Raw genomic sequence first — 20020 nt, 5'->3', positions numbered from 1 at the left:
CTTTCAGGCAGGGGTCTCTCTCCTCTAGGCAAAGCACAGACCTTCTGTGTGCAAAGCAGATACTCTGCCACTGTCAAATCAATTATGTGACGCTGCCAGACTAAGTCAGACCATTGGTACGTCTAGCTCAGAACACTGACCGGCAGCAACTCTCCAGGGTTTCAGGCAGGGGTCTATATGGAGGTCCTGCCTGGGATTGAAACTAGGACCTTCTGCATGAAAAGAAGGTGCTTCACCTGTGATCTACCGGCCGCCTTATTCCCAATGTGCCAGTGGACTCTTTCAGCCACTTTCCAAGTTCCATGGTGCAGTCTTGATATTATTTCATTGATTTAAAACGTTTATACCTCCTGCCTCCAGGTGCCCCAAACCCATCAAACAGATGTGCCATTATAACAATCAAAAGAAATTAACAACAGGCATTTGGAGGAGTCAGGCCCAGAGCAAAAATCCCACCCTCCCATTGCTAATGGATACGAAATTGGCACAGAACCATCCCTCATGTTCCCCTGGCACCCCCAAGGTAACTTGGCAGCCTTTTCTAAAATTAGGCCCCGGCTAAAAGCAAGCAGCCATTTCTCAATGCTCATTGCTGGGCGTCGCGAATTTAAAATCAATTAATGACCAAAGCATCTTCCTCGTCTCGCCATCAGTGGGCAAACTCCTCCATTAATGTGTAATTGGGAAGATTGGCATTAATGAGCTACTTCAGAACCTCTTTCAGTTTTTTGTTCTCTCTCTCTTTCTCTTTTTTGGTACGGGCTATTTTCGTACCGGTGATAATGGATCCCTTCGAGAAGACAGACACCAACTTAAGAATGAATGGTTTTGTCAAGCCTGGAGGCCTTTCAACACATTTCCCTTGGGGAGAGGGGCTTCTGGGATGCCATTAGTCGAATAATGCTAGTCTCATTGTGTGCGTTAGGCATGGAGAGAGAGAGAGAGGGAGAGAATGAATGCCTCGATCATAGGAACATAGGAAGCTGTCTTATACTGAGTCAGACCCTTGGTCCAGCTAGCTCAGTATTGTCTGCACAGACTGGCAGCGGCTTCTCCAAGGTTGCAGGCAGGAATCTCTCTCTTGGAGATGCTGCCAGGGAGGGACCTTGGAACCTGGATGCCCTTCCCAGAGCAGCCCCATCCCCTAAGAGGGGAATCTCTTCCAGGGCTCACACATGGAGTCTCCCATTCAAATGCAAATCAGGGCAGACCCTGCTTAGCAAAGGGGACCATTCATGCTTGCGACCACAAGACCAGCTTTCTGCCCTCTCCTCTCAGGAGCCCTTGCCTGCCACTCAAAATCATTTCGCACAACATGCCAGGCACCAATACCATAGGTTGCCTTCCCCGGCTGTTTTGTAAAGACGCTGCCAGACCTTTGTGGCCTTGGCCACCAGGGGGTGCTGCTGTTGCACGACAACTCAGTCGCAGAAAACCTGGTACACTCCGCTTAGCATGGAGTCCCATCCTCGTATCAGGAACTTGGCATCTTAGGTGAAATTGGGTTGTGGCGTCCCCCCAGCTGAGAAGTGCAGAGCCCTGGGTTTAACTCGAGCCCTGCAGGCAGCTCATTTGCAATGGATTAAACCAAGCCAGTGAGTGGATTATTTATTTAATTATTACCTTTATAGCCCACTCTTCCCTCAAGGAACCCAGAGCAGTGTACAGGGTGGTGTTTATCCCCACAACAACCCTGCGGGGTAGGTTAGGCTGAGAGAGAATTGACCAGCCCAGAGTCACCCTCTGACTTTCATGGCTGAATGGGGATTCAAACTCAGGTCTTCCTAGCCCAAGGGCAACACTCTGACCACTATACCATGTTGTCTCTGCAGTTGGGAAGAAATCAACACCATGTTGAACTGAAGTTGGGAAGAAATCTTGCATCTGGACAGTCAGAAATGGCAACTGTACGTTTAATGGCGGTTCGGTGTTATGTTCGAATACGCACTTTCACTTTCACACTTTTGAATCTCACTGTTTTTCATGCATTTAATTCAGTGCTAGATAGCATTGTGTCTTCCAGAGCTGGGCTGGTCCCACAGTTTGGACTCACCAGGGCTGCTGGACGTCAGTAGAAGTCAAGTCACAAGCCAGAGTCATAGGTTAGAAGTCAGGCCTGCATGGCAGGAAGGTAAGTCATATCCAGTAGAGCTTTTTAAAAAAAAGAGTTTCTAAGTCTAGGTCAGAAGTCGAGCAGGATTTTTAAGTCTGGCAGAGTTTCAGCTAGTAAAGGTGTTAACAGCGTAAAACTTCTTTTTATTACTAGTATTTTCTTATATTGTTAACTTTTATTCTCATGTTATTTTATTGAGGTTATTTTCTTTTTGATTTCTGTTCTATGTGACACAACTTTATTATTAAATAGAATTATTTTATTGAAGTTATTTCTGTTTCAGTTTATATTTTTCTATGTTATTTTATTTGAAACAATTCTTTTATGATTACCATTGTAACATTATTAAATTATATTATGTAGTGATATTTTAAAGTAAACCACTAAGAGACGCGAGTTGGGGGCGGTATAGAAATTAGTAGATAAATATTGGTCCTTTTGGGTTGGTCCACTATGATTCCAACACCCCTTGGAGGTTGTTGGACTCAAATCCAACCCCCCCACTGGACTGAGTTTGACTCCCCTGGTTGTAAGTAGATTTACGGTTTATTCTGAAGTCTGTCAATGCCTTCTGGCTTTCTCTCAACCATCTCACTGTTTTTCATGAATGTAATTCAGTGGGCAGTTTGGCGTTATGTCTGAATTGGCCCTTCTGCTTTCGCTTTTGGTTTCACTTCCACATTCTCTTTTGAAGCTAACATTTTTCAGGAATTTAATTTGGAGGTAGATAGTTTGGTATCTTCCAGGGCTAGGGAGTGACTGTTTCACAGCAGGGACTCACCAAGACTACTGGTCATCAACTGAGATCAAGTTACAAACCAGGGTCAGAAGCTGAGAAGTCATGTCTACACGGGAGAAGGGTACGTTAGATCCAGTGGAGTTTGTAGCGTTTCTAAGTCTAGGTGGGAAGTCTAGCAAAGTTCCTGTGTCTAGCACAGTTTCAACTAGTAAAACTGTTATGGTGTAAATACATTAAAGCCCCCCTGCCACCACTGAAATCTATTAATGCTTCCTGCCTTTCTCTCTTTTTCTCTCAGCAATGTCACCTTTTTTCATGAATTTAGTTATGTTAGTCTGTGACCATAATAAAGATTGATTAATTAATTGAATTCAGTGGAGTTGCAACTGCAGTTTGGCGTTATCTGAAATTGGCCCTTTGCTTTCACTTTTAGTTTCACTTTCACATTCTCTTATGAAGCGAACTTTTTCGGGAAGAGATAGATAGTATTGCATCTTCCAGGGCTGGGCAGTGCCTGTCTCACAACGAGGACTCAGCAGGGCTGCTGGATGAGGTCAAGGTGAGGACTCAGCAGGGCTGCTGGATGAGGTCAAGGTGAGGTCAAGTTACAAATTAGCGTCAGAAGCCGAGAAGTCAGGTCTACATGGGAGAACGGTATGTCAGATCCAGTAGCGCTCCTAGAGCTTCTAAGTCTAGGTGAGAAGTCTAGCTGAATGTCTAGCACAGTGTAAGCAGATTTCGGCTTTATTCTAAAGACTTTTAATCTCTCACTATCACTTTCACTATCTCACTGTCATTTACTATCTCTTTCACTATCTTTTCCACTATCACTATCTCTTTCACTATCACTTCCACTCTCTCTCTCTCTCATTTCAGTTTCAAAGGTCTAAAGAGGAGGAAGGTATGTCAGATCCATTGAGAAGCCGAGGTCAGGAGCCAGGAAATCAGGTCTACATGGGAGCAGGTCAGTCAAAGGACTTCTTGAGTCCTGGAGTGGGGGATCTTGCATCCTGTTTCTTTAGGGTCCTTCTCGGATGTGGAGCGGTTGGGCTCAGTGATCATCTCAGATGGTGAAAGGTTAAGGTGAGAACTAACCACCTAACCCACCATTTAACCTGACCGTGCAGGCCTAGCTGGTTGCCACAAATTGGAGCCGAGAAGGAATTTTTCCCTGTGAGGTTGAAGCTGCTCCTTCCCGTCAGGTTTTTTGCCTTCTCTGCACTGCCTTCCTCTGGGTTGGAGCGTTTGGCTTGTGGCTCAAAAGGAGTTAAATGTGGGTCTTTTTTTTTTTTTTTAAAATAAACCAAAAGGGCTACCCTTTAAGAAGGGTCTAGGCCCAGATTCTCAAGACAAATTCAATAAAACTGACATAATTGAAACCTACCTTCTGCAGTGTTGTCTTTCTTTCATGGGTTCATTGTCTTGTCTTTCTTCAACTGAACATGGTGAGATTTACTTCTGAGTAAAAAGCCATAGCATCACAACCAAGAACGAATTCACAGATTTGACAAGAATTCACAGATTTGATGCTTGGCTTCGAATGGTCATAAAGGAAACTCCGCTTCTGATGAATCCATGATGGGGAATCACAGCAAGCAACTGAGAATAAAAGAATTTAATTTTTGAATTTAATTTTAAAGATTTTAAAAAAGAAAAGGGTTACGCAACGGATTGAATCACCTGCCAAAATAAAGATGTTTTAACCAGGCAGTGGAGACACAAGGGGGGGAATTTCAGTCTGACTCCAAGAGGCAGGGAGTTCCACAAGCTAGGGGCTGTGACCGATAAGGCTGTGTCATGTGTCTCCCCCTAAAATGGGCCCCCAATGGTGAGGAAATACGGAGTGAGGTCTTGGATGATGAGCAAAGTTGGCAGGCAGATTCCTGCAGAGAGAGAGAGAGAGAGACAGAGAGAGAGACAGAGAGAGAGAGTTCTTTTAAGGCCTGAAGGCTTATATTTGGGAGACTGGGAGGCATGTTTTATGCATAGGTTGTGAAAAAGAGTGTAATCTAAATCTTCTACTAAAACATTCAAGAGGAGTAGCATGACAAGTTACTCAGTCCCCTTGGATGCAGGCTCTTTCCTCATCGGATTTATGAGGGAAATATTTTTATCTGGAACACGAGGAATTGGTGTGATATTTGATCTCCATTCATATAGCCTAGCCGCAGCTCGCTACAGTGCAGAAAGCGGCCACAGGAGGGCACCCCACTCGCACTGCACGGCAAAGATCAGCATGACTCGTGCCATCTTAGAGCCCAGCAGGGAGGCTGTTCCAGAGGAGATTCCCATGCCCCTCCCAGCACTCTAGGACCAGGGCTGTTCTCGAACACTCTAGAACCCAGCCATCTTAGAGCCCAGGGCACCTGGAGCCCAAGCCAGGGCCCTGACCGGTCAAGCTAGCCACGGCCAGGGCCCTGACCAGTCAAGCCAGCCATGGCCACAGGAGGGCATCCTTTTGCTGCACCTGGAAAGTGCATTGCCCATTGCCATTCATATAGCCTAGCCATGGCTCGCTACAGTGCAGAAAGCGGCCACAAGGGCACCCTTTTGCCAAAGCAGGAAAGTGCATTCTTCTTTGCCATTCATATAGCCTAGAGGTGTCATATGAGCCCCTGGTGGTGCAGTGGTAAAACTGCCGCCCTGTAACCAGAAGGTTACAAGTTCGATCCTGACCAGGGGCTCAAGGTTGACTCAGCCTTCCATCCTTCCGAGGTCGGTCAAATGAGTACCCAGAATGTTGGAGGCAATATGCTAAATCATTGTAAACCGCTTAGAGAGCTCCGGCTATAGAGCGGTATATAAATGTAAGTGCTATTGCTAGTGCTGTATGCAACCAGGGCGGACCCTGCTTAGCTAAGGGGACAAGTCATGCTTGCGACCACCAGACCAGCTCTCCTCTCCTCAACACAGGGTGGTAGTGTCTGTGTCCCTGTCTTCCATCTCACATCTTCACACCGCCTCTGCGCCAGACCCACCAAACTTCTCTCACTCACTCACGAGGGCCTGCTAGCTGCACTGCAGGCCAGGAAAAACATGCCTGCGGGCCTATGTTGTGCACGCTAAGTCTAGATACTGATGCAAGGGGGAGAGACTGTAGCTAAGTAGCGAAGTGTCTCTTCCATCCTGAGTAGCATCTCCAGGTAGGACTGAGAAAGATTGCCTGAAATCCCGCAGCGCAGCTGTCTGTCAGTATCGACTGCATTGAACTAGATAGACCAAGGGTCTGACTCAATCGTTATTTGCTTCATAGGGAATGGGGCTTTAGCTCATTGGTATTGCATGCAAAAAGTCCCAGGTTCATTCAATTCCTGGCAGCATTTCCAGGTAGGGCTGAGAGAGACTCCTGCCTGCAACCTCGGAGAAGCCTCTGCTGCCAGTCTGGGTAGACAGCCCTGAGCTGGATGGACCCAGGGTCTGACTCAGTATATGGCAGCTTCCTCTGTTCCTATCAGGAGAGCTGGTCTTGTGGTAGCAAGCATGACTTGTCCTCTTTGCTAAGCAGGGTCTGCCCTGGTATGTATTTGAATGGGAGACTACCTGTGTGAGCACTGGAAGAGATTCCCCTTAGGGGATGGAGCCCCTCTGGAAAGAGCATCTAGGTTCCTGCTTTCCCTCCATGGCAGCATCTCCAACGAGATAGGGCTGAGAGAGACTCCTGCCTGCGACCTCGGAGAAGCCTCTTCCGCCAGTCTGGGTAGACAGTCCTGAGCTGGATGGACCAAGGGTCTGACTCAGTATATGGCAGCTTCCTCTGTTCCTATCAGGAGAGCTGGTTTTGTGGTAGCAAGCATGACTTGTCCTCTTTGCTAAGCAGGGTCTGCCCTGGTATGTATTTGAATGGGAGACCACCTGTGTGAGCACGGGAAGAGATTCCCCTTAGGGGATGGAGCAACTCTGGAAAGAGCATCTAGGTTCCTGCTTTCCCTCCCTAGCAGCATCTCCAACGAGATAGGGCTGAGAGAGACTCCTGCCTGCCACCTTGGAGAAGCCACTGCCTGTCAGGGTAGACAGTCCTGAGCTGGATGGACCCAGGGTCTGACTCAGTATATGGCAGCTTCCTCTGTTCCTATCAGGAGAGCTGGTCTTGTGGTAGCAAGCATGACTGGTCCTCTTTGCTAAGCAGGGTCTGCCCTGGTATGTATTTGAATGGGAGACCACCTGTGTGAGCACGGGAAGAGATTCCCCTTAGGGGATGGAGCAACTCTGGAAAGAGCATCTAGGTTCCTGCTTTCCCTCCCTAGCAGCATCTCCAACGAGATAGGGCTGAGAGAGACTCCTGCCTGCCACCTTGGAGAAGCCGCTGCCTGTCAGGGTAGACAGTCCTGAGCTGGATGGACCAAGGGTCTGACTCAGTATATGGCAGCTTTCTATGTTCCTAACAGCATCAGGTAGGGCTGGGAGAGAATCCTGCCTGTAACCTTGGAGAAGCGGCTGCCAGTCTGTGTAGACAATACTGAGATAGATGGACCAAGGGTCTGACTCAGTATATGGCAGCTTCCTAGGTTCCATGGGTCCATTTTCTGTCCAAACTCCAGCTGCATTACACATATTCAGATATGTGTAAAAATAGTACAAAAATTTCAACCGGAGGCCTCTTCAACTCCGTTTTCATGTTACAAGCGAATGTGACCTCGTATAGAGCAGTATATCTGGCGGTTTCTCATTCTCACCCCTAGGGGGCAGGTTTGCCACAGGCAGTGCTGCATTGCAGCCCATTGGAAAATACAGATCCACTTTTCCTATGGATGGAGGTAAACCAGAATTGGGGAGGGTTGGCCAAGAGAACAAATAAATAAAATTTCATTTTCTGCTATTCATTCTGTTTTCCTACCTGCTCAGCAAATTGCATTCATGAGTCCGGGGACATACGCTCGCCTGACCCAAGAGAAATGCTAAAGCCAGAAGATGGGTGTGTGTGGAAAGGGGCCGGGGGAGGGAAAGATTAGGATATTGCTTTGGATACCCTGGCGAGTTGAAAAATGCACAGTTCTGCAAACATGATAGTTAATACTTAATCTGACAAATAGCCTCTTATCACGGAATGGTACGTGACACCCTATTAGGTGATAATAGAATTCCATGCTGGAGCCATAGGGGACCGGTTCCATGCGATTAATTTGCAAAATTGCTACTAACTACAAATCTCTAAAGAGTTTTTCCTGCATCTCTCTCTCTCTCCCCCCCCCCCACCCTCTGTCCTTTTTGGTTGCCCGGAGATTGGATATTTTCTGTTTTGCTTCTGTAGAAAGATGAGTGCTGCCTAATAGGATTGATACCTGGGTGTGTGTGTGTGTGTGTGTGTGTGTGTGTTTGTGTTTGTGTGTGTGACTGGAGCATGGTTAAGTGGACCATTATTGGAGAATTATGTATAGGGTGGGGGAAAACATAAAGTGGGGGAAGGAGAGGTTTGGCTGCACTGGAATCGACCCTGTGTTGATCATGGACTTGGTGTATCTCTGGTGTAGAGGGGCGAGACGGAAGGACTGATCTTATGTCTGATGGGAGGAGAGCTGGTCTGGTGGTAGCAAGAGTGGATCGTCCCCTTTGCTAAGCAGGGTCTGCCCTGGTTTGCATTGGAATGGGAGACTACATGTTAGCACTGAAAGATGAACTTGAACCGGTTCAAATTCAAACTGGTCTGCACATCCCTACTTAGGGGACTGGGCCGCTCTGGGAAGATGAGCCCCTGCCTGCTTGCATGCAGAAGGTTCCAAGTTCCCTCCCTGAAATTTCCAGATAGGGCTGAGAGAGACTTCTGCCTGCCACCTGGGAGAAGCCGCTGCCAGTCTGTGAAGACAATCCTGAGCTAGATGGACCAAGGGTCTGACTCAGTATATGGCAGCTTCCTATGTTCCTATGACCTCTGGTTCCATTCAGTGGCCTGCTTCGTATTCTGTGGGGCCTTCTCTTTCCTGTCCTTCCTAGGTTTCTAATCTCAGAACTGCCTCTGGGAAGCCCACAGGCAAGGCATGCCCTCTCTCCTGCTGTTGCTCCCCTGCAACTGCGATAAATTGTAGCTGTGGGTGATGGGAGTTGTAGTCAACACCATTTGGGGATCCCAACTCCTATCACCCTCAGCTGCAATGGCCTTTGCCTGGGGATAATGGAAGTTGTAGTCAACATCGTCTGGGAATCCCTGCTACAGGGAACACAGATCTGAGGCACTGCCAGGTCTGAGAAGCAGCCAGAAGAGACCCCATGGTCTCTTGTTGCCTTCTTTACAGCCAATTTTCTTTTCCTCCGGGGTTTATAAGATGTTGCTTGTGACAAATTGCACAGATCCCGTTTTCTCTCTGATGATGAATCGAACACCTCACTCCCTCTGACACTCGCATTTATCCCAGGATATCTGATTTCACCCCGACAGCTGGTGCTGTTTTCTTGCAGGCCATCTGATAAGACTGCCGATAAACCTGGCCTCTTGCGGCTGGCGGCTTCTCTAACCCGAACGCTCCCCTGAAATCCCTCATGTGGAGGAATGTCCATTGCTTAGACTCTGAGACGTGCCGCTGTGCAAGGGGACGGGCGTAACTGTGACACGAACCAGCTCAGGGACGTGTCTCAGGACCAGGTGAGCGGAGAGAAGCCCGGCCGCGTGTTCTGAAGTGGGCAGGCTCCTCCTGGACCGGAATTTAAGATGCAAATGTGCATAATTCATTGCATCTTTTATTCTGGCTGAAGCGCTTGAGCGTTTGCAGGTTGGAGACTGTTTTGCAAAGTGTTATGGGAGGGCAAAAGAGAAGAGAGCGGGAGTTAACATCTCTACTGTGTTTCACCCAGATCTGGGATTTCTCTCGATGGTGCTGAGCTCTGGATTCAATCAAATTCTACCTTTCCTGCAGTGGACAAACCGGTGCCTCTGGGAAGGGGCCTCGAGAGAATAGGTTTCAAGTTCCCTCCCTGGCAGCATCTCCAAGATAGAGCTGAGAGATACACCTTCCTGCAGGGGCGTAGCAAGGTTGGAGTGGGCCCAGAGACAAGATTTTAAAATGGGCCCCCCCACCAAAGTCCAGGGCCTCCGCACACCCCAGGCCCCCAAGGATTTAAGTCTGATATTCCAAAATAAGTATGCTGCCTGCAAATACATTTCACTGAATACACACACACACGTCACAATATATAGTGATATACATTGAGTACTATACATTTGTATTACTTTTAATGCCTAGAACACACTAGAAAGATGAATGATTAAAATGGGCCCCTCGCTGCAGATTAGCAAAGGAGACTTTCAACCATGCAGGGTGAGCCTATGTTTGTTTTCTCAGAATTCTGAACAAATTCAGTCAAGTTTGATTCCAGGAGGTTTTTCACAGGAGGCTTTTAAAGCCCTTTAAGACACATCTCCTCTGGAATGGAGGTGCTGCATTCACATGTTGCCCAGATTTACCCTGAAGTCCCTGCAAGTTATTGGGGAGCAGTTCACACACAAGAAAAATAAAATAAAAGCACCACACATGCTTCCCAGTTCTCACTCAGACCTTCTGGGTTGCAAAACAACTTGAACGTAAGTGCATTTATAAATAAATGAATGAATGAATAAAATTAATAAAATACTGTTCCAGAAGTTTTTGCAATTTTCTGCTATGAAACAAGCCACTTAATTTTCCAAGCTGTTTCAAAATAAATATTCAGAGACTTCTCAGTCCCTCCCCCCCCCCATATCCAAGCCCTATGGCAAGCAGATCCCTATATATAGGGGGGGGGGGGGCGGGAAAGGTAACCACAAAAAGTTCACACTCTACCTGGCAAATGCTGGGCTGGGTTAAGCAGGGCAGCAAGTGGTCTTCTGCTGCAGAGAACACTCTGGCTGCCTCCTCCTTCCAGGCTGGCTGGCTGGGGCCCTACTAGAGTTCAGGCTTCACTGAGGCCTACACGGAGGAGGCCTCCCTGGAAGCCCCGCCCACCCGCCGATCAGCTGAGAGGCGGGAGAAAAGGAGCTCTTGGCAGCTGGGCTGCTGCTTCGATTGCCGGCCAGGAGAACAAGCTGGAGAGACAGCAAAGAGGGCAAGTGGCTGAGGGGCCTTGGGGCTGGGCAGGGGGCAATGGGGAGTCACATGAGGTGCCTCTGGGGTGCCCCTCCAGGCAGTGGGGCCCCCAGACAACTGTCTCCCCTTGCCCTATCATTGTTACGCGCCTGCCTTCCTGCTACCTCGGAGAAGCTGCTGCTAGTCTGGGTAGACAATCCTGAGCTAGATGGACCAAGGGTCTGACTCAGTATATGGCAGATTCCTATGTCACAAATAGGTGGAGGACGGCAGCCGTGCAGCCCTAGAATGACATGTGTGTGTATATATTTCCAAACTCTGTCTTCTCCGTCACCATCTTGATCCTCTCAGCAAGGCGGTGGGTTTCCCTTCGTCGGTAAGGTGGGGGAACAAATCCCAGAGAGAAATCTACTGAGTTGCAAAAGACGGCGACTTCTCTGCGGCATAACAGCAGCAAAGTTCTAAAAAATAAAAATGTGTGTGTGTGTGTGTGTGAGAGAGAGAGAGAGAGAGAGAGAGAGAGAGAGAGAGAGTCCCCCACTCCCCCGTAGGTTCCTGCTTTAATTATCCGCTCCGGCTGATTTTCGCAGAGCCATTTCGGCGCTTCAAGCAGAGCCCAACGGTAGGCCTTTCATCTCTGGCTGGCTTATTGGAGAAATAAGCTGTATTAAACATCTTTAATGCTGATCAGGATGCACTACCTTTGATCACCTTCAAATTTCATACTCCTAGACAGAGCTCGTCAGCTTTCTGCCTCCTCAATGCCTCCCCCCAACACTCGACGACTTCATTAATCTCCCATCTGCTGACCAGAATGTGCCCGTTTCCATGCCTACGTACATGCACGTGCGCACACAAAGTGGGCACAGACTCATTCCAGTTATCGGTGCCCTTAAAATGCCTCGGCCTGGACATAATATTCAAAGTAAAGCTTATTCAGCTCAGAATATAGTGGCTTCTTGTGATCTGGACACCACGCCTCTTTTAATGCCCTCTAAGATTGCATTTGCCTTTTTAGCTGCTGCGTCACATGCCTGGCTTTGTTGTCAAGCTGTGGCCCACAGAAGCATCTCTAAACCCCTTTCGCATGGAAAAAGACCACGAACCAGGCCCACACATTTGGGCCACTGGTATCATTTCAGGAGATGAGTGATTTTTGGCAATGCCCCCACTCCCCCAATGGAAACGAGGCAATAGCACTGTTGCACTTTCTGCTTGGGATCACCCCTTCTTTATTCCCCACCCCCAAACCATTCATCATTTCTGCACAGGGAAAAGGGTTAATGTTATGGTTAGGGTCACAATGAACACATGGTTGGACTTCTTCATTGAGCAGACTTTGGAGGACGTTCCTGCCCATTTTCATTCACATTTCTCTGACAACATCCATCTTTTGGGGTGTGTGTGTTAGTTTGTGTGTGTTTAAAACTTTTCAAAGCTTTTAAAACACCACTGCAAATATGAGCACAGCAGGCTTGATGGTCAGAACAATCAAAGTTCGAGGGCACACTGAAAGCTGGGTTTCACTTTCACTTTCACTTTCACAATGCGATCACCTCTTTTCCATCTCTAGGGTGTGGAACTTGTCCCAAATCAGTATGAGCATCCATCCCCACCAAGATGTAACCGGCCATCCCAGTGTCTCTTGAGCTACATTACGGGAGGAGAGCTGATCTTGTGGCAGCAAGCATGAACTGTCCCCTTTGCTATTCAGGGCCCACTCTGGTTTGCATTTGGCTGGGAGACAACATGTGTGAGCACTGCAAGATATTTGGGGGCGGTATAGAAATAGATTAAATAAGTATGTTAAATATGTTTTGGGTGGTATAGAGATACATTAAACAAACAAACAAACAAACAAAATTCTCCTTAGGCAGTGGAGCCACTCTGGGAAGAGCATCCACATGTTTGCATGCAGAAGGTTGTAAGTGCCTTCCCTTGCATCTCCAAGATAGGGCCAAGAGAGACTCCTGCCTGCAACCCTGGAGAAGCCACTGCCAGTCTGTGCAGATAATCTTGGGCTAGATGGACCAAGGGTCTGACTCAGTAGAAGGCAGCTTCCTATGTTCCTATATGTGTTAATCCAAGCACAATTTCCCTATGTTCCAGTCTCATGGTATTATGCGTTCCCCCCCTCGTCCTTTCTCCACCTTGTTGGAGGCCCCGGCCACATCACTCCCACTCTCAGCAACAGCTGCACACATTTTGTAACATCGTCTCTGCCTCATTTCCAAGGACCCATCGACTCGTTCCATGGGAGGACAGAAGTTACAGGCAGTCTGTACTGCCTGGCGGGACCTTACAAGGAGTATCATGTCTGTTTCTTTGTGATAGTTCTGCTCTAGCTTGCAGAGCAAGGAAAAATGTGACCCTGTTTATGCCTCTGATTCTGCGGCATCATCTGGAAACTTGGAGATAAACCTGCAGGAGAACCTTGAGAAGGCTTTGGCCCTGCTCCTCCTGTCCTTCTGACTTTCCTCTCCACTTAGGCAGCCCCAGATCTGGGCCCCCCTGGAATTCATTAGCCACCCCAAATCAAGCTGTGCGAATTAATTCCACTCTGCCAAATTGAGTGGGTTCAGGATCTGCCAGCCCGGAGATGAATTACACAGGAGGACCGACGGAAGTAACCAAATTTCTGGGGGTTTTCTCCTTTGGAAACAAGGTGATGTTGGGGAGACAGGTGTATAAATTATGCATGGAGTAAGGAGAGGAGACAGAGAGATATCCCTCCCCCAGTACTTTTTCACACAACGCCTAATCCACTTGTGGAATTCTCTGCCACAAGATGTGGTGACAGCCAACAACCAGGATGGCTTTAAGAGGGGCTTGGATAATTTCATGGAGGAGAGGTCTATCATCGGCTACTAGTCGGAGGGCTAACTGCCACCTCCAGCCTCAGAGGCAGGGGAGTCACAGCAGGAGAGAGAACATGCATCTGGAGGGCCACTGTGTGAAATGGGATGCTGGACTAGATGGGCCTTCTTGGGGCTGATCCAGCAGGGCTGTTCTGATGTTCTTATGACAGGTCTTTCAATATCTGCAAGTCTGATGGCTATATGTAACCCTCAAATTCAGGGGCAGTCTACCTCTGAATCCCAGTTGCAGGAGAGCAATGGCAGGAGAGAGGGCAGGCCCTCACCACTTGCCTGTGGGCTTCCCAGAGGCATCTTTTGGGCCACTGTGGGAAAGAAGATACTGGACTAGATGGGACTGATCCAGCAGGGCTATTCTCTTATGTTCTTATGAAAGAGATCAGAGAGTATTGTTCCCTCCTCCAGCCGCTCTCCCCGTCAAATGCAACCCCCCCCCCAGTAATTCATTCAAGATCCGAAACCGGATGCCGAATATGTAGAGCTGAACTATTCTCTTCAAACCTCTCCACCTCCACCTGGGGTGTGAGAAGAGTTCTGTGAAATGATGACGCCTCGTTGGCTCACGGGAGCCCGGCTTTTGTCTAAAATTAGTCCCATCTCTCTCGCACGCGCTGCCGATGATTAAATGAGGATTCTTTCTGGAGGGCTACCTTCGCTTTGGATTGATGTTTTCTATTAAAAAATGCATGGCTAAGGGGTGGTGAAATATTGCAACCACTTTGGGTGGTGTGGAGCTTTTTATGCAGATGGGCCCCGGCGAATGGAGGGATGATCGATGTTTTCCATAAACGTGGGTACCATGACCTGGAGTGGGTCTCCTCCTCCGCCTCCCTCTTCTCTCTAAGAGTTTGAGAGGGACCATTTATAAATCCCATGAGGTCTTGGGAGAGAGCTTAAAAAACCACACTCAAAATAATGCTCTTCCTCAAACAATCCTGCTAGGTTTTTTTACTGGTGGATTTACTGCTCACCTTTGTACCCACAGTGGGATGCAACGTCCGCCCAATTGCACAAGAACCCGATTGTGTACATGCAAAATTGCCAGGGATGTGCGTGAGATTCACACGTATCGATTTGAATTCGAAACCACTGAATAGGGTGGAGATGCATTTGAATCGATTTGAATTCACCCCAGGTAGTATCACATTTGGTCGAATTTGCCCGAATTCGATTCGACTTTGGGCAAATTGCAATCGATTCAAATGAACCTCTGCCATGTTCAGTGGTTTCGATGCGTGCAGATTTTGTGCACATCCCTAAAAATAGCAGAGTTGTGGGACCGTCTGGGTGTGATAGATAATGTCAGCCCAGTGCACAGCAGTGGGGAAAAGCAAACACCATGCTGGGGGTAATTAAAAAAGGGGGCAGAAAAGAAAACTGCTTTATAATGGTGCGGGGCAAATCTATGGCACAGCCACATTGGGAAACAGTTCTGGTTCACCATATGGCAAGAAAGAACTGGGAAAGGTTCAGAAAAGGGCAAGCCTGGAGAACCTCCCTTATGAGGCAAGGCTAGAGCACCTGGGGCTTTTTAGTTTGGAAATGGAATGTCTATGGGGAGACATGATAGAGGTGTATAAAATAATGAATTGTGTGGACAGAGACAAGTCCTTCTCCCTCTCTCACAACCCAAGAACCAGGGATTGTCCAATGAAACAGTGGGACAACCAGGAAACTCAGGACTGACAAAAGAAAGGGCTTTCCCCACACAGTACATCAAGCTGTGGAACTCTCTGCCACAGGATGGGGTCATGGCCACCTGCTTAGATGGCTTTCAAAAGGGCTGAGACCAATTCAGGGAGGACTAGATGAAGTAACGTTTTGGCTCTGCTTAAGGCAGCTTCCGATCCTCCTATATTCCTATGACCCAACTTTGACAAGCGAACCACTCTTTTTTTTTTTTTTTTAAAGCAAACCCTTTGAGGAACATCCGTCTCTTAAATTCAGCCGGGGAATAAATTATTCCAGTTGTTCTTGACTTGATAAATAACTTAACCCCCCCCCCCAACATTTCCTGTGGGGAGATGTTTTCTGTCTGGGTTGCTACTTCAGTTGCCTGATGAATAAGTCATACTGTGCATGGGTTTGCGTTTGGAAGTACTGTTTCTGTGCTGGGAAAGTGTGGAGAATCCATATTGATTCCAGGGTCTTGATTCGGAGCAGATTGTGTTTCTGCCTTTCTGCCAGAGGAGAGCTGGTCTTGCCCCCTTAGCTAAGCAGGGTCCACCCTGGTTGCATATGAAAGGGAGACTAGAAGTGTCAGCACTGCAAGATATTCCCCCTCAGGGGATGGAGCCGCTCTGGGAAGCGCATCTGAGGTTCCAAATTTCCTCCCTGGAAGCATCTCCAAGATAGGGCGGAGAGAGATTCCTGCCTGCAAGCTTGGAGAAGCCACTGCCAGTCTGGGTAGACAATACTAAGCCAGATGGACGAAGGGACTGACTCTATATATAGCTGATTCCTATGTCCCCCCCTCCAATGACTCTGGAATCTCACCACCCTCCATCCTGGAGGCTTTTTCTCGTGATTTCATATTTAGATGCATCACAGAAGCATGCTTTATCCTTCAAACATCAGCCGGCAAGAAAAGGAACCAACTGATGTCTGATAAACCAGCGGAGTCTTTAGGAAAAGCACAGAGGGAAAGAAACCTGGGAGAGAAAGCTGGAGTGATCACGGAGGCTTGTAAAATGCAGCACTGTACATAAAGGAAGGCGATCTTAGCCCCCACTGCGTTACCATTCATTCCCCATCCGTCATTTCCATATCAAAACAAAGTCACCAGCAGATAAATCTATACATTTCTACATGGTGTTGCTTTCTGACAAACCCCACAAGAGACGCAGGCATGGTGCCACATTTAATTGAGAACTAGGGATGCGAGCCATGAGCCTGGAAATAACAGAGCGAGAGAAAAGGGACCCCTAGCATGGAAGGCGTTTGGATTTTCTGGGGAGATTCTCCAGAACCAGTGGCATAGTGCGCCTCGGAAGAGAAAATGAGCAGAGATGATCTCTCTTCACTTCCCAGCATAATTCGCTACATAGCTCTCCAACATGACAGAGCTTGAATGGGGGAAGTGGTACCTATTGGCTGGTGCCTGTGAGGTCACGAACCTATTCCAAAGGGATTCCTGCCGTGGAAGGCATTTAGATTTGTTGCTGTCTCGGCCACAGATATTCTCTAGAACCACTTGCATAGTGGCCATCCAAAGAGAAAATGCTTGGAGAACCTTTTACTTCCCAGGGTAAGATAGATGATGGATAATTGACCCACTGCTAAAGTAGAAAAGGCAGCTTTGTAAATAGATTTCTTTATCTTTACTAGTTCTTCTAAAAAACTATAGTTCTGCAGGCTTCCAACCTGATAGAGCTTGAGGGTCTATTGGCTAGTGCCTGTGCTGTAATGCACCTGTTTCTCCACTTTTGACCCCAGTCCCTGAAACGATGTTGCCTCCTGGGCAGCATCTCCAGGTTGAGAGAGCGACTCCTGCCTGCAACCTTGGAGAAGCCATTGCCAGTCTGGGTCGACAATCCTGGACCTATGGTCTGACTCTGTATATGGCAGCTTCCTATGGTATTTTTTTTTAAAAAAAATGCTTTCATTTTTTCTGCAAAAGATTTAAATATATATATAAAGAACTCTCATGAGGCGAGCTCCAAAAACTGAGCCTCTTCCCATTGTCTGAATGATCATTAAGGATTCTTAAGACATGCACTCTGGGTATGTTGTCCCGCCCCTCCCTCTTACTGTTGGAAATTCACTGTGGTGAGAGAATCCCTTTCTCATTATAGCAGAGTGCACAGAGGCACAACACAGCGGTAGTTTAGTTAGGCATGCGTGTGTGTGCTGAGAGTAAAGTAACTTGGAGCCAATTCATAGTTTCAAATCAATATATAAGGCATTTATTAAGGAACTCCATTTTAGATAGGAAAGTGAGGAGTTAGGATCTCTAATCTAATCTATCTATCTATCTGGATGCAGATGGATTCTGCATCTTCTCTGCACATATGGTGCAGGGAGAGAAGCTTGCCATGTTGCAAGGTAGGTGGGCAGGTAGGGAAGAGAGAGAAGGAGGAAGGAAGTTGAATCCCCTAAGATTAGCAATCTACATTTCAAAGGGATAGCATCAGAGCAGTGGAGAAGGGATGACCAATGTCTTGACCCTCTAGCCCTCTGACTTACTAGTCTGTGCTCCACTGTCTGAGGCAAAGAGACAGCGCAAAGTCCTTTAACTTCCAACACCCCCCTCGATGTCTCGTGACTCAGCTCACAAGATTCATTTTCTCTCTCAGCTTTTCAAAGCGGGGTCTTGGTAGTGGCTTAGTGAGTATGTCTGCAAGCATTTCATTTGTCGGGCAGTAGATCGGCTTGATTAGTCCATCTTTCTGCAGACTTCTCACTACATGGTACTTCACATCAATATGTCTGGTACTCCTCTTTACATCTTCTTGTTTGGAGAGTTGAATGCAGCTTTGGTTGTCTTCATACACTGGTATGGGCTGTGGTACATCTGTACCTAGGTCCTTCAGTAGTTGACACAGCTATTGTATCTCGTGACTGCCCTGTGCAGCTGATACATATTCTGCTTCAGTGGTTGATGATGCTACTATGTCTTGCTTTGTGCTTGACCAGCTTATGGCTCCATCTCCATAGAAAATTATGTGACCACTGGTGGACTTCCTTTCTGTTAGATCTCCACCCCAGTCTGCATCTACGTATGCTTCTAGTTTTGGTTGACTGTTAGCTGGTAGCTTGAGCTTAAAGTGTGCAGTACCCTTTAGGTACCTAACAAGTCTCTTAATTGCATTCCAGTCCTTGACTGTTGGTGATGCAGTCTTTCTGCAAAGTAAGCCAACTGATGTGCTAATATCTGGCTTAGTGAGTGTACTAATGTATAAAAGCTTACCCAATGCTTCACGATATCTATGGTTGTCAGATAGTGGCTCAGTTTGATCTTCTTGCTTTATGTAGTTCACTTCCATTGGAGTTGGTGTAGGATTTGCATTTTCCAGTCTGAGCAGGTTTATCAAGTCTTTAATTTTCTGTTCTTGGTTGATCAGGAAACTTCCATCTTTCTCTCTTTGTACTTGAATGCCCAAGTAGTGTGCAATGTTGCCAAGTCGCTTGACTTCCACATCTCTGTTCAGATGATGCATTATTTCCTTGCTGTAATCTGGATTTTCATAGGCAAGAATCAAATCATTAACATATGCCAAAATGTAAGTCCACTTGCCATCTATGCATCTCGTGTATAGACAGGGATCCACGTTGCTTCTTTTGAAGTTTGCTTGAAGCAGCATATCATTCAGTTTTATGTTCCATGCTCTGGCAGCCTGTTTTAAACCGTAAATGCTCTTTTGCAGTTTGCATACATAGTCCTCTTTGTCTTTCTCTAAGAAACCTGGTGGCTGTTGCATGTAAATGTCTTCTTCCAGTTCGCCATGCAAGAATGCAGTTTTCCCGTCTAGGTGTTCAACATGCATTCCTTTGCTAGCAGCAATACTTAACAGAGTCCTTACTGTGGTGTTTAACCACTGGTGCAAAGGTTTCATCATAATCTTCTCCATATTTCTGTGAATATCTTTTGCTACTAATCTGGCTTTGTAGCGCTGAATCTCACCATCAGCATCATGTTTGAGTTTGAAAACCCATTTGCAGCCTATAACTTTCCTTCCTTGAGGTAACTTAGTAAGAGTCCAGGTTTTGTTTTTCTGTAGAGTCTCAATCTCTTCAATTGCAGCTTGTTTCCACTTCTGGGATTCTGGTTGTGGTAGCTGGGATATTTCCTCCCATGATGAAGGTTCTGGTTGTTCCGCCGTTCTTGCGAGGTAGGACAGTCTCAGAGCTGGAACACCTCTGTTTGAGCGTGTTGATCGCCTCACCTCACCCTCTGTGGTCTCTCCCATTACCTCGGGTGCATCTGGTGGATTGCTGGGGGTCTCTGTGTCGAGTGTGGTTGGTTCTGGATCCGCTGTCTCCTCCTCCTCAATTTCTCTGAGATTAGGAAGCATAATCCAGTCATCAGGGTGCTTGGTCTGCTTGCTTGCTTCGGTGTAGGCCCCCTCTGAAGGTGTAGCTCTCTCATTCTCATCAAAATACACCGCTCTGCTTATGGTTATCTTGTTGGTGTCAGGATCCAGAATTCTGTAGCCTTTGGACTGTGCTGAGTAGCCTACAAAAATCCCTTTTGTGGCCCTAGCCCCTAACTTAGTCCTTTTTTCCTTTGGGATGTATGAGTAAGCCATGCTTCCAAAGACACGCAGATGCGTCATGGACGGCTTATGACCATGCCAAAGTT

At 47.3% G+C, this 20020-nt stretch overlaps 1 protein-coding gene across 1 annotated transcript in view; it reads right to left on the bottom strand.

The window, feature by feature from the left end:
• LIG3 (DNA ligase 3) overlaps positions 1 to 20020 on the bottom strand; it is a 61633-nt gene that overhangs the window by 14323 nt on the left and 27290 nt on the right. The window lies entirely within an intron of this gene.

The sequence above is a fragment of the Hemicordylus capensis genome, chromosome 12, assembly GCF_027244095.1.
Source record: "Hemicordylus capensis ecotype Gifberg chromosome 12, rHemCap1.1.pri, whole genome shotgun sequence".
Lineage (NCBI taxonomy): Eukaryota > Metazoa > Chordata > Lepidosauria > Squamata > Cordylidae > Hemicordylus > Hemicordylus capensis.
The sequence above is the reverse complement of the archived record's forward strand: the minus strand, read 5'-3'. Positions and strand labels throughout refer to the sequence as shown.